Source organism: Thalassophryne amazonica, chromosome 4 (genome assembly GCF_902500255.1).
Source record: "Thalassophryne amazonica chromosome 4, fThaAma1.1, whole genome shotgun sequence".
NCBI classification, from domain to species: Eukaryota; Metazoa; Chordata; class Actinopteri; order Batrachoidiformes; family Batrachoididae; genus Thalassophryne; species Thalassophryne amazonica.
Window position 1 is genome coordinate 134,001,744 of NC_047106.1, and position 22,376 is coordinate 134,024,119.

The following is a 22,376-nucleotide window of genomic DNA, read 5'->3' on the forward strand; positions in this document are numbered from 1 at the left end:
CACACGTGATTCAAATCCATCAGGTTTTTGAAAAAAATAAAAAGGTCGGATACTTTTCTAACAGACCTCGTATATATATATTTTTTTTTAAAGATTCTGTCTCTCAGTTGAAGTGTAGTGGGAAAAGGTGCAAAATCGAGAGTGGATCAAATACTTATTTGCCTCACTGTAGATGTCTTGTGTATTTGCAGTAAAACTCACTGAAAGATGTTGAAGTTTGAAGTTGCACACAAAGAGTGGCGGCGAAATTCATCGGCATGAAGCTGAGGGCGCAGCAACAGCGCCTCCATGATGAAGCCTCACAGGACATGTTGTAACATGTCCAGCCTGTCCACAGTTTCGCGGATAGTCACACGACTGAAAAGCCACTGAAAGCCGTCTGAATCTTCCGAATGGTTGACGAGCTGGGCATGTTACAACATGTCCTGTGAGACTTCAACATGGAGGCACTGTTGCTGCACCATCAGCTTCGTGCTGATGAATTTCGCTGCAACTCTTTTCATGACAAAATCTTCTTTCACAGTGGAATGTGCCGAAAAAGTGCTGATGTCCACCTCTTCTTTCTCGGATAATCACACGACGGTCCCACATCACCACAGCGTTCACTTTGGAAATGATCCTGTCGTTTCAGCGTGTTGATGCCGATCGGAGCGCGGCGCACCCTCCACCGTTGTGCGGCCGTCTTTAAACCGGTTGTACCACTCCTTAATCTGTGCGATGCCCAGAGGATCGTCACCGAAAGCCATCTGAATAATCCAAATGGTTTCCATCTGGCTGTCGCCCAGTTTGTGGCAAAATTTGATGCAGTCATGCTGCTCCAATCGTTCCACCATTTCCTTGAAATGAAATCCGCCGAGCGCACAGCACATGTTCTCACACAAAGGCTGCTTACAAGCAAATGACGCAACCGACAGGCATGAAAAAAAAAATCACGCATGCGCACAAAGGTTCAAGGTTGGCTCATGCAAGCACACGTGATTCAAATCCATCAGGTTTTTGAAAAAAATAAAAAGGTCGGATACTTTTCTAACAGACCTTGTATCTATCAGAAAATCACATTATATGATTTTTAAAGAATTAATTTGCATTTTATTGTATGAAATAAGCATTTGATACGATATAAAAACAGACTTTAATATTTGGTACAGAAATTTGCAATTACAGAGGTCAGATGTTTCCTGTAGTTCTTGACACAGTTTTCACACTGCATCAGGGATTTTGGTCCACTCCTCCATACAGATCTTCTCCAGATATTTCAGGTTTTGAGTTTCAGCTCCATCCAAATATTTTCTATTGAGTTCAGGTCTGGAGACTGGCCAGGCCACTCCAGGACCTCGAAATGCTTCTTAAGCCCCTCCTTAGTTGCCCTGACTGTGTGTTTCAAGTCATGCTGGAAGACCCAGCCATGACCCATCTTCAATGCTCTTACTGAGGGAAGGAGGTTGTTTGCCAAAATCTCATGACACATGACCCCGTTCATCCTCCCTTCAATACGGTGCAGTCGTCCTGTCCCCTTTACAGAAAAGCACCTCCAAAAATGATGTTTCCACCCCCGCTTCACGGTTGGGATGGTGTTCTTGGGGGTGTTCTCATCTTCCAAACACGGTGAGTGGAGTTGATACCAAAAAGCTCTATTTTGATCTCATTTGACCACATGGCCTTCTCCCATATCCCCTGGATCATCCAGATGGTCACTGGTGAACTTCAAACAGGCCTGGACATGTGCTGGCTTGAGCAGGGAGACCTTGCTGCCCTGCAGGATTTAAAACCATGATGTAGTGTGTTACTAATGTAATCTTTGTGACTGTGGTCCCAGCTCTCTTCAGGTCATTGACCAGGTTCTCCTGTGTAGTTCTGGGCTTCTCAGAGGAAGGACAATTGACAGTCATCTCGTGTTTCTTCCATTTTCTAATAATTACACCAACAGTTGTTGTCTTCTCACCAAGCTGCTTGCCTGTTGTCCTGTAGTCCATCCCAGCCTTGTACAGGGCTACAGTTTTGTCCCTGGTGTCCTTAGACAGCTCTTTGGTCTTGGCCATGGTGGATAGGTTGGAGTGTGATTGATTGTGTGGACAGGTGTCTTTTATACCGGTAACGAGTTAAAACAGGTGCAATTAATACAGTTTAAAGAGCCAGAATTCTTGCTGATCAAATACGTATTTCATGCAATAAAATGAAAATTCAGTTGTTTTTTTTTTAGATTCTGTCTCTCACAGTTGAAGTGTAGCTATGATAAAAATGACAGACCTCTCCATTCTTTGTAGGTGGAAAACTTCAAAATCGACAGTGGATCAATACTTATTTGCCTCCCTGTGTATACTAAGAGACAATTGTGTGTGTGTGTGTGTCCAAATGGCACCTTGGAATTCTGCCAAATTTGGCAGACATTTACTTTGACATATGGGAGTGACACAGGCTGTTGAGCACTTTATCATTCGTAGTAGCTGTAGTAGTAGCAGTTAAAGTGAGAGACACTTTTGTGCTGCAAAATTAAGCCAAACTTAACGCACATATACTTTGATATGCAGGGAGTGACACAGGCTATTGAGTACTTAAGTAGAAGTAATAGAAGTAGTGGTAGTAGTACCTAACGGGAGAGACACATTTGTGCTGCAGAATTGAGCCAAATTTGGCAGACATATACTGTCAGGACTGGTGGTGGCTTGACACAGGAAACGGGAGGAGACCAATGCAGACTCTCAGGCATGGTTGGTTTAGATATGTAAATGTCTTTATCTGATGACCAGGCATGGAGTTCGGTACACAGGTAGTCAGACTACCTGTGGACAGTCAGCGGTATCAGACTTTGTGCAGGCTGGGTCGTGGTCCAGAAATGAGCAAAGTTCATACAGATGGCGTCGAGGAGTTAAATAGGTAAAACAGAGGCAGAGTCAAAAACAGGCTGAGTTCAAGGCAACGGCAAAGTGGGGGTCGGAGTACACAAGGAAGGTCAAAAAACACATGCAAACTGGACAGGAACGAGAGGCAGGAAAGTGAGCAGAGTCAACAATCGAGCATGAGTTGTGGAACTGTGAGGGCTTAAATAAGGAGCAAACTAATGAAAGGTGATGTGAAGCAGGTGTGTGGAAGGTTCTAGAAAGAGGTGTGGTCTTATGAAACAAAGCGGTGCAAAGCAGGAGAAGTAAGTGACAGAAAAACTGACTGAATAACGTGACGTCTTCCAGACAAATAATAATGCATGGGCAAAACAAAAGGGGCAGAACGAAGAAACACTGTGACAAGTCAAAAGGGGGAAAGATCAAGAGATCTAATAATAAACCAAACTAGGACAGAGCTGATAGTGGCTGAGACATAAAAGAGAATACAAACAATGATGCTGACATAAACTACTGGTACAGAAATAAACAAACTCTGCATTTAATCATTAGTGATCGATCTCTGCCCCCCTTCACGGCATGTCTTTTTCCTGGTTTTTGCCCTCAGCCCCAACCAGTCTCAGCAGAAGACTGCCCCTCCCTGGGCCTGGTTCTGCTGGAGGTTTCTTCCTGTTAAAAGGGAGTTTTTCCTTCCCACTGTGGCCAAGTGCTTGCTCATAGGGGGTCGTTTGACCGTTGGGGTTTTTCATAATTATTGTATGGCCTTGCCTTACAATATGGAGCGCCTTGGGGCAACTGTTTGTTGTGATTTGGCGCTATATAAGAAAAAAGTTGATTGATTGATTGACTACCGAATTATGCACTAAATAAAACAACTGAAAAACTGAGAATACAATAAATGACAAATGGAACATAATCTGATGAGCAACACTGACGATAATAATAACAAAAACCTGTGACTAAGCATAATACAATAAATGTGATTAACAGAAAAAAACTAACATAACTTAAAGGATGATGAGCGAACAAATACAATAACCAACTACAGAATAAAGCAATGGATGGATGGACGAGATTTATTGTCATTGTCATTACACAGTGCAACAACAACGAGATTACGTTGTCCACACTCCAATTACCACAGACAAGATACTCAGACTCACTTTTATTGTCACTTGACCCTTACAGGCAGAACAAAATGCAGTTTCTCCAGGTCTCGGTGTAAACTGGGACAATTTTTTTTTAACCTAACCTATTGTATAAACTTTTACAATATAGACTTTTGCAATGTACAATATGCACACCCCTGTGGCCATAGAATATATATACAAGGCACAGGGTCGGCAGCAGCAGCGTTAGAGTATTAAGTATTAGTATTAAGGTGACAATGTGCATGTAGTGCAATGTTCACAGTTTAGTGGTGGATGTTGAACTGTTTAACAGTCTGACAGCATTCAGGTAGAAGCTGTTTTTCAGTCTGGACGTTTTTGCCCGGATGCTGCACAGCCTCCTTCCAGAGGGAAGGGTGTGAACAGACTGTGTGCAGGATGGGTGGAGTTTTGGAGGATGCAGGTGGCTTTGTCTCTACATCTGGAGATGTAGATGTCCCCAATGGGTGGTAAGCTGCATCCGATGGTGCAGACTTCACCACCCATTGCAGCGCTTTCTTCTCCGCCACCATGGAGCCACCATACCACACAGGGAGGCAGCAGGACAGGACACTCTCCACTGCACAGCTGTAGAAGGCCCTGAGGATCTCAGTGTTCAGTCTGACCCTTCCCAATTTCCTAAAAAAATAGAGATGTTGGTGGGCTTTCTTGAAGACAGCCGTGGTGTTGGTGTGCCAGGTGAGAGTGCTGGAGAGGTGGACTCCAAATACCTGATGGAGGAGACGATCTACACAGCAATACAGCAATTAATCCACAATTATTACTTGTTTACTGTAAAAATGGCACACATTAGAATTAAAGACAACACATATACATTTTACATTGTTTATATGCACTAAACTTTGAAACAGTCCATTTTCCGAATTAAGGCGATGTGAGTGTGGGGTGGGGGCAGTCACGTCGCCGCCGGCTTGGGGCAGAATGGGGAGCTACAGCAGCTAAAACTGCGTGGCACCCCGGAGGGGGAAGGGATGGCATGAGCGGGGGCCGGGATGAGGTGGTGGATGGGGACAGGAGGGATGTAGGGGGATGGGAGCATGCTTTCAGTCTCTGTCCATATGTGAGTGGCAAATGAGTCAGTTTCTGTCCGTGTGTGCTGGAGTTGCTGAAAATAAGAAAGAAGGCAGTCGCATAGTTCACCAAGGCTGAAGAAATTCTTCTGGAGGAAAACATCGGGGCATTTTGTCCTTCAGAGGCTGATAAGCCTGCCATGTTCATGGTTGAGCAGTGAAAAACACCTTATAGCTCACATGAACAACGAGATCCAATTATGAATATTCCCTGGTCTCCGACATCTTCCTTTGGAAGGCTGCATTTGCGCTGAGATGTTATCCAATTTGCGTCTGAGTTCAAGAGTTAACGCAGTCTGAGAATGTATCGCCTTGCCCAACTCATTAATCATGACGGACAGGTCATCGTTCTGGTTGCAGCCGTCTTGCCAATTCTCCAGTAGGTCAGGGCAGCACATAAACCAATAAGTACCAGCCCTATTACAATAAAACCAAATATAAAAAATCCTTGACATCCTGCACGAGAATGTCACAAAGCATGCGACATGCCATGTCTCCCAGGATTCAAGAACATAGCCCACAGGGTAGGTTCCATCTGGGCACGCAGGGTCCCCCGGCCCCAATTTCCTTGTTGAAAAAATGGTGTCAATAGCGTTCAGAGACCAGCTGACCAATTCCATGGTTAATCCAATATAGTCTGAAGAATCCACAGTCTGGTGAAGTAGGGGACTTAAAGGTTGGAGCAGAGATAGAGGAAAGAGGAGATGCACCTGCCCTCGCCGGAATCTCAACCTGTATGAGTAACTGACACACGATGAATGACAACAGAAAGTAAAACCAAAGACTAACAGAACACAATCTGACAATAAGACACTGAAGATAAATAAAGCAAAACCAAGGAATATATAACTACTAAAGACCCTGAATAATTGATGACTGCAAACTAAATGATGTATGACTTCAGTTGTTCAACAGTCCGGGGTCTCCGTTGTCGTATTTTGCGCTTCATAATGCGCCACACATTTTCAATGGGCGACAGGTCTGGACTGCAGGCAGGCCAGTCGAGTACCAGCAGTCTTTTACTACAACCCTGGCAAAATTATGGAATCACCGGCCTCAGAGGATGTTCATTCAGTTGTTTAATTTTGTAGAAAAAAAGCAGATCACAGACATGACACAAAACTAAAGTCATTTCAAATGGCAACTTCCTGGCTTTAAGAAACACTATAAGAAATCAGGAAAAATAATTGTGGCGGTCAGTAAGGGTTACTTTTTTAGACCAAGCAGAGGGAAAAAAATATGGACTCACTCAATTCTGAGGAAAAAATTATGGAATCACCCTGTAAATTTTCATCCCCAAAACTAACACCTGCATCAAATCAGATCTGCTCGTTAGTCTGCATCTAAAAAGGAGTGATCACACCTTGGAGAGCTGTTGCACCAAGTGGACTGACATGAATCATGGCTCCAACACGAGAGATGTCAATTGAAACAAAGGATAGGATTATCAAACTCTTAAAAGAGGGTAAATCATCATGCAATGTTGCAAAAGATGTTGGTTGTTCACAGTCAGCTGTGTCTAAACTCTGGACCAAATACAAACAACATGGGAAGGCTGTTAAAGGCAAACATACTGGTAGACCAAGGAAGACATCAAAGCGTCAAGACAGAAAACTTAAAGCAATATGTCTCAAAATCGAAAATGCACAACAAAACAAATGAGGAATGAATGGGAGGAAACTGGAGTCAACGTCTGTGACCGAACTGTAAGAAACCGCCTAAAGGAAAAGGGATTTACATACAGAAAAGCTAAACAAAAGCCATCATTAACACCTAAACAGAAAAAACAAGGTTGCAATGGGCTAAGGAAAAGCAATCGTGGACTGTGGATGACTGGATGAAAGTCATATTCAGTGATGAATCTCGAATCTGCATTGGGCAAGGTGATGATGCTGGAACCTTTGTTTGGTGCCGTTCCAATGAGATTTATAAAGATGACTGCCTGAACAGAACATGTAAATTTCCACAGTCACTGATGAATGGGGCTGCATGTCAGGTAAAGGCACTGGGGAGATGGCTATCATTACATCATCAATAAATGCACAAGTTTACGTTGATATTTTGGACACTTTTCTTATCCCATCAATTGAAAGGATGTTTGGGGATGATGAAATCATTTTCAAGATGATAATGCATCTTGCCATAGAGCAAAAACTGTGAAAACATTCCTTGCAAAAAGACACATAGGGTCAATGTCATGGCCTGCAAATAGTCCGGATCTTAATCCAATTGAAAATCTTTGGTGGAAGTTGAAGAAAATGGTCCATGACAAGGCTCCAACCAGCAAAGCTGATCTGGCAACAGCAATCAGAGAAAGTTGGAGCCAGATTGATGAAGAGTACTGTTTGTCACTAAGATCTGGATGTTTACACTGGTGAGGATAAATTCTGTTCAAAAGGCTGACATGTATGAAATGTACACACAATTTGAAAAGATGCTCTTTGCATAGTACTTTGAACAGTAATTTTTCCATTATAAATGTAAATGAAGGGAGAACAAATTTAGGAACTCTGTGTATACACAGACATCTTGACAAGTTACAACACTGGTATATTTTCATTCAAATTATAGCCACCTCAGGGCAACCCAAAGATGGGGTCGGATTCCCCTCCTTTGGCGGCAGGGTCTGTGAATTTTACACCCGTGTTTCCAAGTGATCTCCCAGCCAAGTGCTAATCAGGACCTACTCTGCTGCACTTCTGAGATCTAATAAAATCAGGTTCACACAAAGCACATGGATGTGCACCCCCTCTTCAGTTGAACTCCAGGCACCCTGCTGAATCAGGTCAAAAGTGTCCTGTAGGCTGCAAATTGGCAACCCTGTTTTGCAGTAACGAGTTAACGATTCTCTGTCACTGTCAGAACAAAAGTAGAGCGCTGTTCACATTAACAAATTGCCTTCAGCAACAGCAATCTAGTGTGCAACAGGTGTTATTGAAAAGCCCTTTCACCAGCACTAAAGGATTACACACCCATGAGGGAGCATTTCATGAGAAAGGGGGTTTGCAGTGCAACATGTATTCCAGGAAGGAGTGGTGTGGGTCACTCATATCAAAATTCTGTTGAGTAGGTGTCAGGTTCTGAAGTGTGATAGTCGACTGCCAAATTGAATTGGTTTTGGACAGTAGGCTGCTTAACTGGAGTTATTTATCATGGTTATCAAATTGAACCAGTAATATTAGCCACCTGGAATGTAGTCATAATATTCTGAAATATGTAGGGAGGAGGGGGGGCCCCGGGGAAGACCCAGGACACGCTGGAGGGACTACATCTCTCGGCTGGCTTGGGAACACCTTGGGGTCCCCCCGGAGGAGCTGGGGGAGGTGTGTGTGGATTGGGAGGTCTGGGCAGCTTTGCTTGAGCTGCTGCCCCCGCGTCCCGACTCCGGATAAAGAAGAAAATGGATGGATGGATGGATGGGATGGATGGATGTAGCATTTCATCTTAACCAATACTTGGGTATCAAGATAAAATTTAATGCTGGCCCACTGAATGGCATGATGAATGACCTCTGCCTGTGGCCTGGACGCCTGCATGGACTTCTCATCAAATTCATCTTTTGTTGTTTTGTAAAACTTTACAGCATCTTGTAACTTAAAATGGCCTAAGCAGTGGGTCACCCCTCTGATTTGGCACTATATAAACTAAATAAATTCAATGCTGCAAGGAATTCAGTGGAGGCGAGTGTCATGTTCAAGTTTCACTTAATTCATCCATAAAAAGGAAATTTAGTGTGCAGCAGGATGTACAACAAAGCACCACCAGACGCCGACAGCAATTGTACACACAAGACTCAATGTGTAGGTCGTATGTACATGTATAGGTCGTACGTACACAATGGCATGCACCTTTTTATCTAAATTCTGGGGTCTAATTTGCAGTGCATTAGACACTTAAAGTGGTTCCATCCTACAAACCAGATTGTTTGTTGTCTTGTTACAGGAAGGTTGTTGCTGAATCTGATGGATCATACTGATGTAGTAGAGACCTGAATTTTGCTCCTGATGGCAGCCTCATGCTGGTCTCTGCATCACGAGATAAGACCCTCCGTGTGTGGGACCTTAAATATGATGGTATGTGGAGGTGTCCTTAATGGACAAATGTTTTCCTTAACACTCTAGGGGCCAGGGGTATTTTCTTGTTTTTACTATACATTCAGTAATTCCCCCTCAGTGTACTTTAAGTATAATGCTTGTATCAAAAAATGTTCACAACAGTCTGACTTCAGAATGTCGCGTATTTGTCTAGAACTCAATCTGTTGAAGTAATTTGGCCTAAAGATGACAACTTGAAATGTTCTTAGAAAATTTGGTCTTCATTTTGCACGTCCACTTTGAGCTTGTTTGCTGTTAATTCCTCCAATTCAAACCATCAGTGTAATAAAATTCGCTCAGAGAATGGCCGCGCATAATTTCTTCACTTTGTTTTGTTTTATTTCGCATAGTGAAAATTGTGAACAAAGTCGCAAATCTGATATGCAGTGTGGACCATTTGTCTGATATGGGAAAATATCAGACCGGAAATTGGCCAGCGTGCGCGTACTGTCGTAACCATACGAGGTCTGTTAGAAAAGTATCAGACCTTTTTTTTTTTTTTTTTTTTTTTTTTTTTTTTTTTTTTTTTCCAAAAACCTGATGGATTTGAATCACGTGTGCTTGCAGGAGCCAACCTTGAACCTTCGTGCGCATGCATGATTTTTTCACGCCTGTCGGTTGCGTCATTTGTCTATGAGCAGGCTTTGAGTGAGCACTGGTCCACCCCCCTCGTCTGATTTTCATTGCGAGGAAAATGTCTGAACGATTGGAGCAGCGCTGAATCAAATTTTTCCAGAAACTGTGAGAGACAGCCAGGTGGAAACCATTCGGAAGATTCAGACGGCTTTCGGTGGCTTTTCAGTCGAGTGAGTATCCGAGAAATTGTGTAAGAGCTGGACATGTCACGTGTCCTGTGAGACTTCCAACACGGAGGTGCTTTTTGTTCTGCGCCATTAGTGGCTCCATCCCGACGCGCGAACCCTCCGCCTGTCTTTCATTACAAAATCTTTCACAGTGGAATGTGCCGAAAAAGTTCTGATGTCCACCTCTTCTGCAATTTCTCTGGTAGTCAGACGACGTCCCGGATCAACACAGCGTTCACTTTGGAAATGATCTGGTCGTTTCAGCCTGTCGATGGCCTCCGCCATTGTGCGCCATCTTTAAACTGGTTGTAACACTCCTTAATCTGTGTGATGCCCATAGGATCGTCACCGAAAGCCGTCTGAATCTTCCCAATGGTTTCCACCTGGCTGTCTCTCACAGTTTCGGGAAAAATTTGATCCTTTCCTTGCAATGAAAATCCAACGAGGGGGGAGGACCAGTGCTCACACAAAGCCTGCTCACAGGCAAATGACGCAACCGACAGGCGTGAAAAAAATCACGCATGCACACGAAGGTTCAATGTTGGCTCATGCAAGCACACATGATTCAAATCCATCAGGTTTTTGAAAAAAAAAAATAAGGTCTGATACTTTTCTAACAGACCTCATATAGTAAATATGTGTATAGTATTTGGTTGTAACCCTTTTAAAAAGGTGTTTTTAGACCATTCTTCAGTAGAGCATAGAGTTAATTGAAACTCTGGTGTTATGTGCACGTATTTTGGAACATCTCACATCATCTGAAAGCACAAGCACGTAATGCAATTCTTTGTTTTAGAGTTGGATTATATTTCATATTTCCTGACAACATTTTAAACATATACATGTAGAGGTCCAGTCTTGCAAGCCACACCAAATGGAAAATGTATAATGCATAACTAAATCACAGATTTCTCTAATGATCGTACTGTTTTCAGTTGTGTGTTACTATTTAAGTTGGCTAAAATCAGCTGTCACTAACAGGTCCTTAACAAATCAGAAAAATACTTCACTGTGTTGCGCGGTTTTTGTGTATGTGTGTGAGAAGATGCATGGTATATTGCCTTTTAAGAGTCATTTGTTTGTAGGTAACATGGTGAAGGTATTGCGGGGGCACCAACACTGGGTGTACTGCAAGCGCCTTCTCCCCCGACTCCTCCATTTGTGCTCTGTTGGTGCTGGCAAAGCGGTATGTAAATGTTTCTTTAAACTCCTTTTGGGATTTTTATAGCCAAACTTTGTGTGATTGCATGTGCCTAATTATCTTCAATGAACCATTCAAGTAAAACACTTTCCATCTGCCCTGCTCTAACATTTCCACCTTACAAAAACTTTGCTCGGTGTCATGATAAGACATGCTACCTGTGTCTGTTGGGTTGTTGCAGTGTTCTGATATTTGCACGCAAGAAGCAAAAATGTAATCATTTGTTTTTTTCAAATGAGCTGTAATATATTCATGTTTTAGACTGGGGGTCAGTCAGATTTAAAATGAAAGTTTAAATTGCTGCAAGCAATAATTAATTCACACTTGACCAATTTTGCCCATTGACTTAAAGTGAAGTTGGTGGTGGTAGCTTTGTTAGGTTGTGTGTGTCCCTACAGTGTATGTCTTGCTTTCCTGTCACCGGTGGTGGCAGAGCTCATCTGTGTGTGGTTGGTATTGAAGGGAGCGCCGCGCTGATAGTTTGAGCAGCCGGTGTAAACCAGGGACGCCCAGTGCTCTGGCCAGGGTCCCCCTGCACCTGACCTGCAAGGTCATTCAGTACGTAGGTGCGGCTCTGTGTCTGTCTACCTCTGCTTGTTGCAGTTGCTCTATTTTTATATACATTTCATTTTAAACATAATAAAATGTTCTTTCATTCCCTCTTCATCTTCCCTCCACCTGAACCCACCTACACCTCTCCCCCACCCACCCTCGACTCAGATTGGCACAGTCCACTGAACAGAAAGCTTTGATTAGGATTTCCATTTGGCACACATTGTATCCAGGGATGCATGGTTCTTTTGTCTTCACAATCCTGATCAGATACACTATCATGTTTGTTTATTTTATTTTAAAGCTTGTTTTTCTTCGCTGTAAAGCTGTACTGAATAGTTCCTGCATAAAATTTGTAAAGTTATTTATAAATATTTGAAAACTGAATTCCTCCACATAAGAGAAATTAAGCATGCATCGGTCCTTTTGTTCACTCTTTTGCGGTTTTATTTAATATCGACTTGTGATATGTGGCATTTACTGTAGGGCTGAAACCACTGAGAAGAGGTTGTTACAAATAACTAATGAATTTCATTATTTAATCTGTTCGCTGATATCTAAAATAGAGCATCACGGGGGGGGGCAAAAGGCGCTTGAAGCGTGACTGTAGCTAAAATTGGATGCTTTTTAGCTCTGTTGTGATTTGATTAATCATGTTGAACTAGTTAATGAAAAAGGCAGTGTGACGAACCAGAGATTGAGGAAATTGAGTTCACGAACTGAGATTTTTTTTTTTAATTTATTTTTTTTATTTACTAGGAGTACTGTAGCCTGTACGACTGTACTCTTCCAAAAAAAAATTTAGGAGCACATGCAAAAAATGTAGGGGGACACGTTAGTTCTGTTGGAAACATTTTCTTACCCATTTTGCAAAACCAGGGTTTTCTGAATCAGATTTGTTTGCTCCTCTTCCCCCAACCTCTTTGACCTCAAGGGTTTGTTGCTGTAGAGCCTGTAGGCCTGGCTCTGGTACAGCAGGAACTGTATTTGAGAAAATGAGTCACTTCATTTCGCTATTGTTGACTGTGATGCTCAAAGCAATGACTGCAAGGCACTCAGATTACAGTTGTCACCCGTGCAGTTGACTCATCACTCTCGCACACATTAAGCCATGGCTGTGCTATATGGAAAAAAAAACTTCATAAGGACATGTCATTTCATATATTCAGTTGGAATTTAAACAGTAAAAACTGAGACAAACTGCTGTGAGGAAGAAAGACAGAATTAGTGTCTGAGGCATGGGAGGGGGAGACTATTCAGTGAATTCTACTTATTTTCTCAATGTTTCACGGCTGTTGGTTTCAGCCCTTGTAAGAAGCGTCTGTTTTTTTTTCTTTTGGTAAAGCGATGTCTGAAGGTTACAATGGCGTTCATGGCTTCACTTGCTGTTTTCGGAGAGAGAGCCCCAGTGACAGTTTGCTGTGGCATATCAGAACAGCAGCGCTCTGAAATTTGACACTGACGAGTGATGCAGAGAGATCCTCCCTGTTCCTAACAACCTTCTGTCAGTTAAAAAAAAAAACTGAGAAAAGGTCAACATTCATTATTTGACAGTTTCTCATTTGAACATTTAAAGCTTCTATATAATCTCTAAAATGGGACCTAATGATTTTACATTTTAATATTTTATTAATATAGATACTTAATGCAAATGATTTATTAAAAAAAAAATTGCAATCAGTAACTGAGTAATCAGTTGCCACCCTAGTATTTATTGTAGCTAGTGGAAAGAAGGCGTGTGGAACCCTTTTGGTTTGGACAGCCTCTTTGTTAATCATTTCTGTAAGCCACACCATGACCTTTTGTCCCACTGTAACACATCTCAGAAACTGTGTGCAAAGAACAGAGCTATAGATTTTACATAACTAATACAGAGCTGTCGTGAAGGGCCCAGATAGTGACTTACAGAGTAACTCAACCTGGTTATTCTTGACTCGTTTTCATTAAACCAAAGAATTCCAAATATTTTCCCAATTACTTTGCTTCTTACATTCTTTAAATGGTACATGGCCTGAAATAAAAAATGGACAACCTGGTATTAATGTTTTTTTTTTTTTTTTTTAAAGCACTTGGTAGGGCTGAAGTATTAATTTTGTAATTTTAAAATGGCAATTTGAAATTATGTAATTTCAAAATGTCACAAGACAAATTTTTAGGTTTAATATAATAAAATATAAAGAGGCATATTGCTATACAGATTGATCATACTTAAGACTGTTTGGTCTTCTTGATCATGTAGACAAAGTACAATGTTATTGAATGAAATTTTAAAATTGTTTGCCTAGTTTTAATATCTTTGGAGGTTTTTGATTGGTCAAGAGGTTGACCAGTTTAATTCAGGTATTTCATACAAAAGATTTACTACCACTGACGTATAGAATAAACTTGTCTGTCCCACAAAGGTCACAGAAATTCTTCAACAACTGGCTCCTAAACACACAAAATACTCACACAAAACTTCACTGAAAAAAATAATAATAATAATTGATTGATTGACAGTACAAACATCATAATACATGAAAGTAACTAGTATGGCAGAACATTTTGTCAGCTCAGCTTCCTTGTGTTTTTTGGAGTAACAGGTACATGGTGAATTGGATCTTCAAATGAGAAACGAATAAAATATTGCCTGCCACAGGCATATGCTTAATTTTAGGGATGCAAGACGACTCAAAATAGTCGACTACGACTAGCTAACATCCAACTAGTTTAATTTTTTATTAGTTGACTAGTTAAGCCATTTATGAAGTTCATTTAACCCTTAAAAGAATAGACCTGCTGGAGCTACCAGGTGAATTAGTCAGCTCAAACAGGTAGTCTATGCCTAGTAAATTAATGTAGGTATGGTCTTCAACCTAATGCTCTTTTTTATATTTGTGATTTTGTGCTTATATTTGTTAAAATAAATGTCACATTTGAGTTTTACCAAGAAGATTTGAAATTGGCTCAATTCATTCAATGTCAAATTTAGTTGCAGACTAGTCTATAACTAATGGTACCCGACTAGTCAACTAATGATTTTCATTAGATGTCCCAATCCCACTTAATTTGCCATCTCACCACATGCATTTCAAAACCACGCCCCTCCACAGTTATTAACAGTATTGGGATGCTGTTTAGAACCTTGAATGTCTGAAATGCATTTAGTTATGTGGTGTAATGATTTAGTTCATTCACAGTGACTTCAGTCTGTAGCAGTAGGCCATGCAGCAGCACTAGATTCTAAATGGAATTGGTTAAAATTTTAAATATGTGAAAGGGTGCACATTCTTCAGTTTCATTTTCCCAAATGTTTAAAGAAACTACTCCCCTATTGGGAGAACACTGGCTGCAGGCACTTGTGCACCCTTAGCTGTATTTAATTCAATTTCAATTTTCAATTTTTTTTTATATATAGCGCCAAATCACAACAAACAGTTGCCCCAAGGCGCTTTAATATTGTAAGGCAAGGCCATACAATAATTATGTAAAACCCCAACGGTCAAAACGACCCCCTGTGAGCAAGCACTTGGCTACAGTGGGAAGGAAAAACTCCCTTTTAACAGGAAAGAAACCTCTAGCAGAACCAGGCTCAGGGAGGGGCAGTCTTCTGCTGGGACTGGTTGGGGCTGAGGGAGAGAACCAGGAAAAAGACATGCTGTGGAGGGGAGCAGAGTTTGATCACTAATGATTAAATGCAGAGTGGTGCATACAGAGCAAAAAGAGAAAGAAACAGTGTATCATGGGAACCCCCCAGCAGTCTACGTCTATAGCAGCATAACTAAGGGATGGTTCAGGGTCACCTGATCCAGCCCTAACTATAAGATTTAGCAAAAAGGAAAGTTTTAAGCCTAATCTTAAAAGTAGAGAGGGTGTCTGTCTCCCTGATCAGAATTGGGAGCTGGTTCCACAGGAGAGGAGCCTGAAAGCTGAAGGCTCTGCCTCCCATTCTACTCTTACAAACCCTAGGAACTACAAGTAAGCCTGCAGTCTGAGAGCGAAGCGCTCTATTGGGGTGATATGGTACTACGAGGTCCCTAAGATGGGACCTGATTATTCAAAACCTTATAAGTAAGAAGAAGAATTTTAAATTCTATTCTAGAATTAACAGGAAGCCAATGAAGAGAGGCCAATATGGGTGAGATATGCTCTCTCCTTCTAGTCCCCGTTAGTACTCTAGCTGCAGCATTTTGAATTAACTGAAGGCTTTTTAGGGAACTTTAGGACAACCTGATAATAATGAATTACAATAGTCCAGCCTAGAGGAAATAAATGCATGAATTAGTTTTTCAGCATCACTGAGACAAGACCTTTCTAATTTTAGAGATATTGCGTAAATGCAAAAAAGCAGTCCTACATATTTGTTTAATATGCGCTTTGAATGACATATCCTGATCAAAAATGACTTCAAGATTTCTCACAGTATTACTAGAGGTCAGGGTAATTAGTACAACTAAAGCAGTATTTAGACTGCTTTAGTTGTATATGGGGAGAGAAAAACATGACAGGAAACTCATTTTTATGGCCAGTTTACACCGGGTATGAAATACTTGTGTAAATGACATTTGCCTGGCTTCCCAATAAATTGGCTTGATGCACTGCTGTCACCCCTCAAAAACCACCAGGACCCTACACATTTTTTCTTTCCCCCTCTGTAATATGCGTTTTCCACTGTGCTGTCTGTGTGCCATGTGAACGTGCTAAAGCAGAGCAGCTGGTCTTCAGACCTCGCATGCAAATAGTGTCTAACAAATTGCCTCTTCAAGTGCTTTGATACTGTGGAAAGTTCCTTTTCTGTAGGATATGACAGAATATTGACAGGTGTCTAGTTGCATGGGATAAGTGTAACTGGAGATAATTTCTCAAGATTGTTTTAGAAGGTTAAAGTTGCTGAAATCTTTACTGATCCAAGAGAGTGCACTCTAAAAATTTAATTAAAAACTAGTTCAACTCCAAAAAGAGTTTGGGTTAGTTTTAACACCACCTAATTGAGTTTAGTGAGGATAAGCGTAATTTTTTTTTTTTTTTCAGTTCTGATGTTTGGAAAGACTGTGCTGTTCCAGTGCAGGAACAAGTGTTTTCCTGAGGGATCAGTGCTGCAGCGAAATGTGCACTATGGGCAAAACAAAGAGCAACCAGAATAAGCGAAGTGCGCATCTCAGGCCGCGTGGTGCATTATGGGCAGGCTAAAGTTTTCAGCTACCAACCCACAAGCTATGGCGGCGAAAAGCAGCGAGGAGTGCTGTGATTTGGATCATTTCAGCCGCTGGAAAGTTGACGATTTAAAGCATTTTTGTAAGCGCCGCGGATTGCCTGTTACAACCAGGACTGCGTATGGCAGTGGACAGAAATGGAAAGAGCTGGTTGTGCTTGCGTGTGCTGCATCTGTACAAAAAGTATCGTTAGTGCCAACAAAGGAGGAAGAGCGCGCTGCTGTCGAAAATGACCCGTGCTTGTTGATAGTTGGAGAAAAACAAATTTCTAACCCCTTGAAGGCAACTGACGGATGGTTAGACGAAGTCCAGAGACTGAATCTGTGGATATTGCAGAATATTTGCTAAGCAGGGATGAGAAATCGCAACTCCGCCGGCTTCATAATGACGACAATGACGGTGAGTCTCACATATAACCTCTTTGGTGTCACGTTTGTTTTGATAAGTTGACAGACATACAATGATATGTGCATGCATGCAGTTTGTTTATAGAACATGTCAATTTTACAATATTACGCGCCACGTCATGGTGCGAGATTAGTCATACGCCGATGCACAAAAACAGCGGCATGGTTTCAGGATATTGACAAAATGTGTGTAAGAAACTTACAGTTTTAGTCCGACTTTTACGTCCGTCTGGATCTTTCTTTTCTGTGGCGAAATTGTGTAATGAACGGAGGTTTACGACCACATTTCTTCTTCTTTCCGTCTTTGTTTGGACTCGGTGGAGGTTTGCAATCATGTGTTTTCAGCCAACTTTCAAGCCTATAAATTCTGTTCAAGCATTTGAAAACGGCACAATGCGCCCCTGTCATTATTGTATGTGTCGCTTAAGACTTAAAGCCTTTGAAACAATCCCTGTAAAAGCCTTAACTTTTACAGTCCGCTAATGCTACTCTATACGAAATTCAATGGGAGCAGTGTGAGTTTGGTAGCTGGGATTTTTGCCGCAGTTTGACCTACGCATGCGCAGGTGCGATGTGCACTTCGCTTATTCTTCATGTTGAAAAGGTTTGGGGCGGGGGTCATGTATAAATGGTTGAGTTGACTACGTGATGATTAACACAGGTGTAGCTGAGGCTAACATAGGTCCAGGACTTTGTCCTCTGTAAAGCTAATGTTAGCTCATCCCGTCAGTGTTTGATGTAATGGTGGACTTTTCTACTAAAGCACGGCAATGTGACGCCACTGTATTGGGCAACACACTCTGCTCTACTCAACACTCAGACTTAATTTATCATCCATTTAATAGATTTAATCTTTAAATAAAACACCACTTTCCAGTGTTAGCGATGGTTGACTTTTCTCTAACAGATTAAAAAAAACATGTTTAAGCACCTCATTGCATCTTTTTTTTTTTTTTAATGGAACCAAAAGTTTGCTCATGCCACAGATGCTCTTCTTTAAAATAAATAAAATACACACACTGTTCAGCCTTACCCAGTGGCCCAAAAATACATCAAGTATATGTTCAGTTTCCGTGTCCAGTTCTTATGTGGCTGTGCCAATGACATTCAGTGTTTCTGCTGTTCAGTAGTGGGGAAGGTAGAAAAAGAGGGAACGAACTGGTGCAAGGCAGAAGAATGCAGCGCAAACTAACATTAGCATTTCTGTGAATGGTGTGACACACAGTAGGGGGCAGGAGTGATGATTGTACATTTTGTCTTTTGATAATTGTATGGCTGTTAAAACATAGTTATATGGTGTGTGTGTAAATGTGTTATGCATATTTGTGCTTTGCCAGAGGTATCAACCCTTTGGCCATAAAATATTCTTTTCTCTTGCAGTATCTGTGTCTCTTCGTAGGCTTCTGCCGGAGGTGGGAGCCTATTGTAAACACAGTGAACTAAAACTGAAAGGGGAACCAGTGGAGTAACATTATGTTACCTTAAGTTACTGTTTATTTTTCTCTTTGTGTAGACTTTTTTTATTTTTGTTGATGTTAAAAGAATTCAAGTATTCATTCCAAAAGCTATGTAGCATAATTAAAGTATAGAAATGTAATGTATAATAATGTGTAATAATTTTGACATAGTTTAGACCATGTTAGTTACAATGTTCAGGTGAAGTGTTGTATTTTGCCATAGCACTGCTGCTTGTGTAGCATGCACTCATTCTTTGTGTGGCCTGGTTTAAGATTAGAAAGCCTTACAATGACACTGAGCAGAACTTTCTCTATTAATTCAGGTGTAATTGCTCAATTAAATTTCTAAACATGATGTGTGTAGATTAGTGTTAATTCTTAAATTACACATTTAATCTCTCACTAGGCCGCTACACAAGCTATAACGAAGCCTCTTGTCACTTTGCAGGTGTTCCTATGGAACATGGATAAGTATACATTGATTCGGAAGCTGGAAGGGCACCACAATGATGTAGTGTCTTGTGAGTTTCACCAGATGGGGCCTGCTGGCTACCGCCTCTTATGACACTCGAGTTCTTGTATGGGATCATCACAAAGCCACCATTTTGCTGGAGCTAGGGTGAGACTGAAGAACTAGTAGCAGGACCTGTCACCCAGTCCCCAACAGTTATGTTCATAACTTGTTAGTGAATGTTTTGACTGACGTTTAAACATTTAAATACTCTTGTGACTCTTTTGCAGGCACCTCTTCCCCCCTCCATCACCCATTTTGCTGGAGGATCTAATGACCGATGGGTTCGTTATGTGAGCTTCTGCCCCAACGGTCGCCATATTGCCAGTATTACAGACGACAGGTAAACACTTATGAAGCCCTAAACTCTATCTGTATGTATCCATTCAGTCATTCCAGACATTCTGGTTGTCGGCAGAACCAGATTTTCTTCCATGGCAACATCTCTGAAGGAATTGAAAATTTTGAAAGCTGTTTTCTGTGTCAGTCTTGAAAAGTCCCTCATTTAAAACAGAGATTGTGCTTTAGTATAGTGGGACAAATTTTTAATTCTAGAATGTTCTTCCAAAGTTTGAAAATTAGGGTGTAATGATGCATCGTGAATAGCCATATCAGACCCGTGTTGAATTGTGTGTGGGGTGTTTTTTGAGTATCGTGATACCATGAAAGTCAACTATGTCGCAGAAGAAATGATCACCTCTTGCAGAAGAATCATAAACTATTTATAAAATATACAAATAAATTACAGTTTATATTTCAGAATAGTGTGTTATTGCATCCCTATTGGAAGTGTTCAGCCATATGAGCCACTTGTACTTACACATCATTGACAGTACTTTAGTTTCAAACTTGTGACCTCAGTCAGTGTCAGTATCCGTCTTCACAAACTGATCATTTTATTAATTCTCTAAAGCCAAATCTTCTTCTGGCTAGTCAAAATTGGAGTAAAAAGGAGAAAGGTGTCACTGCTTTCTGCGGTTTGTTTTTCCACCAAGTCTTACTGGAAGTCATGGGTTTAATTTGGGCGTGAGTAAAGAACTAATGTTTGCAGAGCTACGTGGCTGTCACAAGGGAGCTATTAATGTGGCTTTCCAGTTGAATAGCAATACAGCATGACAGTGGGAGCCAGATACTGGTGCTGTTTCTCTTTCCCTCACAAGATACGATAGCATAAAGCAGGGCTGTGAAGGATCCGCGGAATTTGGCACGTTTTGTTGGGGGTGGGCGGTGTTGTATTCTGCCAATGGTCTGTAATCATGATAGTCAGTTAGTTTTGCTTATCATGCATAATTTGAGGCTTGTTTGGCTTTGACTGTGGTACCCCCCCCCCCCCCTTTTTGCTGTAGCGCTCTAAGCTGCTCAGTCATCCTTTGAGAGAGAGAGAAATATCTGAATGCCATCTTGTTTTACAGTGCATCCAGAAAGTATTCACAACACTTAGCTTTTTCCACATTTTATTATAGCCTTACTCCAAAATGGAGCAAATTCATTTTTTCCCCTCAAAATTTTACGCAAAATACCCCATAATGACAAGAAAAAAAGGGTTTTTTGAAATTTTTGCAAATTTATTAAAAATAAAAAAACTAAAATCACATGTACACAAGTATTCACACACTTTGCTCAATACTTTGCTGATGCACCTTTGGCAACAATTACAGCATCAAGTCTTCTTGAAAATGATCCTACACACTTGGTGCACCTATCTTTGGGCTGTTTTGTTCATTCCTCTTTGCAGCACCTCTCAAGCTCCATCAGGTTGGATGTGAAGTGTCGGTGCACAGCCATTTTCAGATCTCTTCAGAGATGTTCAATCAGATTCAAGTCTGGGCTCTGCTGGTCCACTCAAGGACACATTCACAGAGTTGTCCTGAAGCCACTCCTTTGATATCTTGGCTGTGTGCTTTGGGCCATTGTCTTGCTGAAAGATGAACTGTCGCCCCAGTCTGAGGTTCAAGAGCGCTCTGGAGCAGGTTTTCATCCAGGATGTCTCTTTACATTGCTGTATTCATCTTTCCTTCAATCCTGACTAGTCTCCCAGTTCCTGCCACTGACAAACATCCCCACAGCATGATGCTGCCACCACCATGCTTCACTGTGGTGTCTGTTTTTTTTGTTTGTTGTTTTTTCCCCCAAACATGCCGCCTGAAATTTACACCAAAGAGTTCAAGCTTAGTGTCGTCAAACCAGAGAATTTTGTTTCTCATGGTCTGAGAGTCCTTCAGGTGCCTTTTGCAAAACTCCAGGTGGGGTGCCATGTGCCTTTTACTAAGGAGTGGCTTCCATCTGCCACTCTACCATACAGGCCTGATTGGTGGATTGCTGCAGCGATGGTTATCCTTCTGGAAGGTTCTCTCTCCACAGGGGAATGCTGGAACTCTGACCAAGTGACCATCAGGTTCTCGGTCACCTCCCTGACTTAGGTCGTGCTGAATTTAGACCGGCAACCAGATCATGGAGGCCACTTTGCTCATTGCGACCTTCAAAGCATCAGAAATGTTTCTGTACCCTTCCCCAGATTTGTGTCTCGAGACAATCCCATGTCAGAGGTTTGCAGACAATTCCTTTGACTTCATGCTTGGTTTGTGCTCTGACATATTGTCACTGTGGGACCTTATATGTAGACAGGTGTGTGTCTTTCCAAATCATGTCCCGTCAACTAAATTGACCCCAGTTGGACTCCCAGTACGCTGTAGAAATATCTGAAGGATGATCAGTGGAAACAGGATGCACCTGAGCTTCATGGCAAAGACCGTGAATACTTATGTACCTGTGAAGTCTTAGTGTTTTTTTTTTGTTGTTGTTTTTTTTTTTGTTTAATTTTATTTAAAAAAAAATTTGCAAAAATCTCAAAACAACTTTTTTTCACATTGTCATTATATGGAGTATTGTGTGTAAAATGTTCAGAGAGAAAAAATTTTTTTTATCCATTTTGGAATAAGGCTGAAACATAAAATGTGAAAAAAGTGAAGCACTGTGAATACTTTCCGGATGCATTGCATCTGGCAAGAAAGACTTAATGATAATATGATAATGATAATTTGTAAATGGATGAACAAAGACAAAAGAAATGGCAGAAGAAAGGG

The 22,376-nt window shown here is 41.3% G+C and overlaps 1 pseudogene; it reads left to right on the forward strand.

The window, feature by feature from the left end:
- The window catches only part of LOC117509046, a 36,486-nt pseudogene that overhangs the window by 13,125 nt on the left and 985 nt on the right, over positions 1-22,376 (forward strand).